Raw genomic sequence first — 8,869 nt, forward strand, 5'->3', positions numbered from 1 at the left:
CCCAACAAAGAAAGGCCCAGGACCAGGTGGCTTTACTGTTGAATTCTACTGAACCTTTAAAGAGGAATTAATACCAGTTCTCTTCAAACTATTCCAAAAAATCAAAATTGAGGCCACTCTCCCAAAATCATTCTATGAGTCCAGCATCACTCTGATACAAAGATCAGCATGTTATTTTCTTTTTCTTTTTTTTTTTTGTCTTTTTCCGTGTCCGGCAACGGATCGCAACCCTCAGTGTTGCCCCCGTACCGGACCGGGGACTGGCAACGGGATTGCAACCCTCAGCGTTGCTCCCGCGCCTCGCTCAGCCAGTGAGCGGGAACCGGTCCGTATGTGGGATCCGAACCCTCGGGCGGGAGCGCCACTGCGCTTCCCAAGCGGCGCACTATCCAGTGTGCCACCGGGCCGGCCCAGCATGTTATTTTCTAAACAACCTCTTTCCTGTTATCTAAAGACCCCCAAGAAGTCACTTCTCTTTATTCACTAGAGACTTTAGCTCCTGGCATAGTTAATGCTCTCCAAGCCTAACAATTCATTGCAGGTGATTTCAATATTCATGTGGAAAACCAGCCTCTCATTTCTATGATACCCTAAATTTCAGTGCCCATATTATCTATTCTACTTTAGTTGCCTACTGTCCTGGTTCTACTTTGGGTCTTTTTATTACCTATATATGATCTACCTCTATGTACACTAATTCAAACTTCATGCTTTCTTATCATAATGTTCTCTCTTCTCATGAAAACTGTAACTGTTACATTAACAGCCTACAAAATAAACTTTAATTGAGAAATATTACTATAGACAAAGAAGAACATTTCATAATGTTAAATTAATCAGTATATCTGGAGGCTATAGAAATTATGAACTCAATAACAAAGCTCAAAATCCATAAAGCAAAAAATGGCAAAACTGAAAAGAGAAATGGACATTTCAGCAATTATAATTGTAGTTTTTAATATTCTACCTTCAACAATTGATAGAGAATTAAATAGGAAATTGCAAGGACAAAGAGACTTGAACAATACTGTCAACCAATAATACCTATAGAACTATCCATTAGAATATAGAAGAATATACATTGTTTTCAAGAACACATGAACTATAATCTAGGGTAGATCATACATCATACCTTAGCAACAAGTCATAATGCATTTAAAAGCCTTGAAATCATGCCAAGTATGTTCTCTGAACAAAACAATTAAATAGAATTCAGAAAAAAAATTTAAAAATGCCTCAAAACTTGAAAATTAAACTAAATGCTTCTAAATAACTCGTGTCAAAGAAAAAAATCACAAGTAAAATTTTAAACGTTTTGAACTGAATTAAAATAAAAACATGACATAAGAAAATTTATGGAATATAGCTAATGTAGTGTTTAGAGACATTTAGTTTTAATGGAAATATAAGCAATAAGGAAATATTTCACATCAATCATCTGTTTCTACCATAAGAAATTTAAGAAAATCCCAAAAGAAGCAGAAGGAAGGAAATAATCAACATTAGAGTGAAAATCAATGAAATATAAAACAGAAAGCCAATAGAGAGATATCAAAGAAGCTAAAACTTGTTTTTTTTGAAATATTAACACCATTGATAAGCTTTTAGCTGGAATGCCCAAGAAAAAAGTAAGAAAAAATTTTCTAACAAAGTATTAGCAAACCTATTCCTGGAAAATATGAAAATTACTATGCAAAATTATCAAGTAAGATTTATCTCAGGAACACAAGATTAGTTTAATATCTAAAAATTAATAGAGATTCTATATTAATAGAATAAGGGACAAATACTGCATAGGCATTTCAAAAGAGGTAGAAAAAAGCATTTGGCAAAATCCAGCACCCATTCATAATAAAAACTCTTAATAAACTGGGTGTTGAGGGGAAATTTTTCAACCTTTTAAAGGACATCTATATAAAACCACAAGCTAATATGATATGTTAGGGAATCACATTTCCCTCTAAGATGAGGAACAAAGTAAGGATGCACATTTTCACCATTTCTATTCAATATTGTATAGGACACAGTGAGAGAAAAAGGTATAAATGCATCTAAATTGAAAAGGAAGAGGCAAAACTATCTTGATTTGAACATGACATATTTCTGCATGTACAAAATCATATGGAATTCAATAATACTAGAAATAATGAACAACTTTAGCAAATTTGTAGAGCACAAGATCAATACACAAAATCAATTGTGTTTCTGTATACCAGCAATGTACTTTCTGAAAATGAAATTAAGTAAACCATTCTATTTGCAATACTATCAAAACAATAATATATTGGTGAATAAATGCAACATAAGAGATGCTAGACTTATTCACTAAAACTATAAATCACCACTGAGAGTAATTAAAGGAGATCTAAGTAAAAAGAGAGGCAATGCATTTTCATTGATTGTTAATGCATATTCCTTGGTATGTTAAGATGGCAATACTACCCATTTGATCAATAGATTCTATACAATTCCTATCAAAGTCCCAGTAAACTTTTTGGCAGAAATTGAGATGACTATAAAATTTATATACAAATGCAAAAACCTGGAACAGACAAAACAATTTCTAAGAATTCCAAAATTTAAGGCTTACACTACCCAGTTTCAAAACTTAATATTAAGCTAAAGCAATCAAGACAATGAGGTATTGACATAATAACAATCAGATCATGGATCAGCAAACCAAAGCCTGTGGGACATATCTGTTCCACCCCGTTTTTTTTTTTTTTTTTTTTTTTAAATCTTATTGAAATACAGTTATGTCCATTTGTTTACATTTTATCTTTTGCTGCTTTTACACTGCAATGACAGATGTGAGTAGTTTTGATAGAGACTATATGGCCCATAAAAGCCTAAAATGTTAATTATCTGGCACTTAAAAAAAATTGCTTTCCTCTGATATAGATTAATGAAACAGAATTAAGAGAGCAGAAATAAATCCTGATATTTAGGTCAATCTATTTTTAACAAAAAAAGTCAAAACGAATTAATAAGGAAAAGGATAAGTTTTTAACAAGTGGTTCTGGAACAACTGAATTTCTATATGCAAAAAAAAAAAAAAAAAAAAAAAAAAAAAAAAAAAACCCCGAAAAAAAAACTCTCGGGGGGGGGGTTTAGACCCTGTCCTCATACCATAATAAAACTTAGTGTAAAATAGATCATAGACCTACATGTAATAGATAGTACTTCAAAACTTCTGGACACTCGAGTAAGCCAAAAAGTTATCAGATATGTTAGGAAAACATGATCCACCAAAGGAAATATTGATAACTTCGACTTCATCACCATTAAAAGTTAAAATCTTTTGTTGTTCAAGACAGGGAGAAAATATTTTCAAATCACATATCTGAGAAAGAACTTATATCTAGTATACCCAGGATATATTTTTCTTACAATTAAAAAAATCAGGAGATAAACTATTTTAAAAAATGGGCCAGGACTTAGAGATATTTCATCAAAGAAGATATGCAAATGATTAACAACATGTTAAAAAAAATACTCATCACCATTACTTGTTAGGGAAATTATAATTATGAAAATTAAATAAAAATCATAATCAGATACCATTAGACACCCATTATAATGGTTATGACCATAATATGAGAAAGTACTAAGTATCGACAGTGTTACAGGGCACACTTAGCTCTTGGCTAAGGCTTCCCCAAATTGATATCAAACTCACAGTTTCGGCTGCCTGCCCCCAATCAACAAAAGAAGTGAAATGTTGGTGAAAATGGAAGTCCAGTGACCTGAGGAGAGATGTTAGGCTAACACACCTCTCTGGTAAACCTGAAGGAGAATTGCAAGCTAAAGCCATCTCAAAGACTCAGATTTACTGAGGGGTTTTTTAAAGAGGAGGATGAGGGAATGGAAGGTGGGAAAGGAAAACCAGGAGGGAGGGGGACATGAACTGCGAGGGATCCATGTTTATGAGTAGCTGCAAGGTCTTGCCAAGGCCTCATCTGGTTACTGTTCCCACTGTTATCTCAGGATCTGGGTAGTACATGCAAGGCTGCAGTTTCAGGCTGTCTGGAAAACGACTTTACATTCATATAAATGACGTCATCTTGCCCCATAACTAAGCTTCAAAATAATCATGGGACAACAGGGAACTCAGAGAAATGCATGCCAAGAAAAAAACTGAATACTTTTAAAATGTTTTAGAGCCCATGTTGTTTTAGGTCCCAACATGGCTTCAGTTCTGCTCACTCCAACAAGAAGTATGTGGAGAAACTAGAAAATTCATACACTGTTAGTGGGAATGCAAAACGGTAGAGTCTTGTGGAAAACGATTAGGCAGTTTCCTCAAAGTGAAAAATAAACTTAATATATAAGCCAGCAATTGCATTTCTAGGTATACAAAAGAGAAATGGAAAGATATGCCTACGCTAAGACTTGCCAATGATTGTTTATAGCATGCGGTGTTATTCATAATTTTTCAAAACTGCAAATAATTCAAATGTTGATTAACTGGCAAACAGAGAAGCAAAATGTGTATATCCATATAAGGGATTACTACTCAGACACTGATACATGCTTGTATGAACCTCAAAAATGTTACAATAAATGAAAGAAGCCATACACAAAGAACTACTTATTTTTCTTTTTAAATAAAATGTCAAGAAAAGGCAAATATATGTGAGGAGCTTTTAGCGTGATAACGATGTTTTAAAGATGGATTATGGCGATGGTTGTACAACTGTATACATTTAATAAAATTCACTGAATTGAACAATTACAATGGGTTAGTTTTATGGTTTAGAAATTATAAGTTAATAAAGCTGTTAAAATAATTATCTACTCTTTCTCTTACTTTTTGAAACATATTTAAATTATTGATTTCACTTTTTATTTTTTATTAAATGAATTTGGAGCTCTAAATAATACCTAAAGAATTTCATCCTTATTTTTTTTATTGAGGTAAAATTTATAGTCAGTCAGTTCTTTTATAATTTGATATATGTGCTCCCAGAAAGCACTGTGCTATGGAAAATTGTACAGCAAAAAATACATTGCTTATGGGAAAAATGGGTGTAGGAGAACTATACACAATGTCATATATCAGTGACACAAAAAATGATAGGGATCTAGTAAAAAAGGTGGCACAGTTTTATACATGTTGAATGGACCTGAAAAAGATAAATGCAATAAATATGACATTTTAATTTAAAAAAGACCTACTGTCTGCATGTGGAAGGTGCTTCAGGAGCGTTTCACTTTATAAGTTATTGTGAAGTGGTAGAAGGTGGGTTTATTAGTTTCCTATTACTGCCATAGCAAATTACCATAAACTGAGTGGCTTTAAACAACAGAAATTTATTCTCTCACACTTCTGGAGGTTGGAAGTTGAAATCAAGGTGGTGGCAGAGCCTGCTCCTTCCAAAGTTTCTAGGGAGGAATCCTTCTCTCTTCTAGCTTCTGGGGGTAGCTGGAAATTCTTGGTGTTCCTTGGTTTGAAGATATATCCCTCCAGTCTCTGTTTCTATCTTTATACAGCCTGCTCCCATGTGCTTCTGTCTCTGTGTCCACATCTCTCTTTATAAGGACACCAGTCATACTGACTTTAGGGTTCACCCCTAATCTAGTATGATCTCTCCTTAACTTGATTAGATCTGCATAGAACCTATTTCCAAATAAAGACACATTTACAGTATAATTTTCATATAGTTTTGGTATGCTTTTGTGTGGACTTGAATTTTGAGGGGGATAATATTCAACCCAGTACAGTGGGTTATTTGAAATTGGACAGAAAGTTGTAACATTAGATGTGCATGGCAATGGCTTGTAACACACGAGATGAACTAAGGTACCTACTAGGTGTTTCAGGAGTATGCAGTACTTGGCTCATTTAAGATTGGTGCAAATTTTGCCATGCAGCTAGTGTCTCTCACAGACCAAATCATGCCGAATCAACCAGAAAACTCCACTCTGTTTTTCCCCAATGCATCAGTCATGTTGGAACAAATTCACTTTTTGAAACAGGTGTTATAGCAGAACTGATTGTACAAAGGAATGTGTAACTCTTAATTATGCTGTCTGTTCAGCTCTGGAAAATGCATAAGCTGTGTAATCTATACATTTTTCAGGATAGAGAACATTTTTATCACCCCAGAAAGTTCTCTATTTCTTCATATTAGTTGTTCTTCGCAACCAACCATTGCTATGAGATTTGTATTAGATTTGCCTAATATAGAACCTCATATAAATGGGATTATACAGTACGTACTGTTATATGTCAAGCTTCCTTCATAGAGAGAGTATCATGCATTTTAGTTTCATCCATGTTGTTGTATGCATTACTGCACTCTATTTTTTATTGTAAAATTTATATAACATAAAATTTAACATTTTATGTCTGGTTTCTTTCACTTAGCAAAATGTTTCCTAGATTCATCCAAGTTGGAACTGTATCAGTACTTCATTTCTTTTCATTGTTGAATAATATTTTATTGTACTGATATACCACATTTTTTTTACCCATTTATCAGTTGATATATATTTGGATTGTTTCCACCTTTTGTCTATTATGAATAATGCTGCTATGAACATGTGTTTAATTTTTTTTGAAACACATTTTTAAAAAATGTTCTGGGTATGTACTTAACAGTGAAATTTTGGGTCATATGGTAATTCTATATTTACCTTTTTGAGGAAATGCCACACTTTTTTTCCAAAACAGCTTCACCATCAGCAGTATTTGAGAATTACAATTTCTGCACATCCTCACCAATACTTATTTTCCTTTTTAAAAAATCATAGCCATACTACGGGTGTAAGATGAAATCTCATTGAATTTTGATTTGCATTTTTCCAATGACTAATGATATTGAGCATCTCACTGCTCATGGCTATTTGTGTATCTTCTTCTATTCAAGTTATTTGCCCATTTTAAAATTAGATTATTTGTCTTTTTGTTATTGAGTTTAAGAGTTCTTTTTATATCCTGAATACTAGATCCTTATTAGATATAATATTTGCAAATATTTTCTCCCATTTTTGTGGTTTCTTTTCATTCTGTTTTTAGTGTCCTTTGAAACACAAAGGAATTTTTTTTTTCTTTCCCCTTTTTGGTGTCCGGCAATGGATCGCAACCCTCAGTGTCGTGCCCGTACCGGACCAGGACCGGCAACAGGATTGCAACCCTCGGTGTTGTGCCCGCACCTCGCTCAGCCAGTGAGCGGCCGGTCTGTATGTGGGATCCGAACCCTCGGTGGGAGCGCTCCCGTGCTCCCAAGCATGCACTGTAGCAGTGCGCCACCGGGCCGGCCCCAGAAACACAAAGGATTTTCATTTTGATAAAGTTCAGTTTACCTATTTTTTATTTTGGCGCTTGTGCATTTGGTGTCATATCTTAGCATCCAATGCAAAATCCCAGGCCATGAAGATTTATCCCTGTGTTTTCTTCTAAAGAGTTATACATTTTGACTCTTCTATCCATTTAGGGTTAGTTTTTGTGTATGGTATGAGGTAGGTGTCCAACTTAATATTTTTACATGTGGATGTCCATTATTCCCAGAATTTGTTGAAGAGGCTATATTTTCCCCATTGAATAGTCTTGGTACTCCTGTAAAAAATCAATTGGCCATGAATTATGAGTTTACTATTGGACTCTCAATTCTATTCCATAACCCGTTATGTCTATCTTTATGTCAGTATCCCATTGTTTTTATTACTGTAGCTTTATAGTAAGTTTTGAAATCTGGTAGTATGAGCTATCCAACTTTGTTCTCCTTTTTCAAGATTATTTTGAGTATTTGGACTCCTTTGTAATCTCATATGAATTTTAGGATTATCCTTTTCTATTTATGCAAAAACAGCAGTTGGAATTTTGATAAGGATTGCATTAAATCTGTAGACCAGTTTGGGTATTGTCATCTTAGCAAAATTAAGTCTTCCAATTCATTACTACAAACTTTCTTTCCATTTATTTAGGTCTTCTTTAGTTTCTTTCAATAATGTATTGTAGTTTTCAGTGTGCAAGTCTTGAAACTCCTGTATTACATTCATTTCAAAGTATTTTATTCTTTTTGATAGTTTTATAAATAAAATTGTTTTCTAAATTTCCTTTTGTATTTTTCATTTCTAGTGTGTAGAAATACAACTGATTTTTGTATGGTGATCTTATATTCTGCAACTTTTCTCAATTCATTTTTGAGCTCTAATAGTTTCTTTTGTGTGTGGATTCTTCAGTATTTGAGAGAGAGAGAGAGAGAGAGAGAGAGAGAGAGAGAGAGAGAGAGAGAGAGAGAGACTTACATCTTTGTTTGTCTTGAATAAATACCTCAGAGGAAAGTTGGTGGGTTATATGATAGATATGTATGCTTAGCATTTTAAAGATGTGAAAAACTGTTTCCCAAAATGATTGTACCTTTTAAAATTTTCACTGAATTGTTGAGATTTCAGTTTCTTCATATCCACATCATTATATCTTTAACCTTTTTAACTTTAGTCATTCTCATTAGTATAGAGTAGGTAAGTACAATGTTTTATATTTAATTAAACTTAAATTGTGGGGTATAATGTACTTATTACCAATCAAAGTCAAAATTTTATGTCACACACTTAGGTTTGTCACCCCAGATGACTAAGAAAGTAAATCTCTGATGAACAATTGATTCTCTCAGAAGGTTGTCCCCCATCTGCTAAAGGAATGACTCATCAGTCTGGGTCCTTAAATTCCAAGGTAAGATGTTAGTGAAAGAAAAGTAAGTTTTTACTATTACCTATTCCATTTATTTATTTTTCCTCAAGCAATTGAGGACTCTAGAATATGCCCACTAATTATCATTAGACCTCTAATAAATATCTTCCAATATTCTCATATACAGATGATACATTCTTCCAATCTTAGAATTCTGTCAAATACTGGTAG

The sequence above is a fragment of the Galeopterus variegatus genome, unplaced genomic scaffold (genome assembly GCF_000696425.1).
Source record: "Galeopterus variegatus unplaced genomic scaffold, G_variegatus-3.0.2 Scaffold2981, whole genome shotgun sequence".
Lineage (NCBI taxonomy): Eukaryota > Metazoa > Chordata > Mammalia > Dermoptera > Cynocephalidae > Galeopterus > Galeopterus variegatus.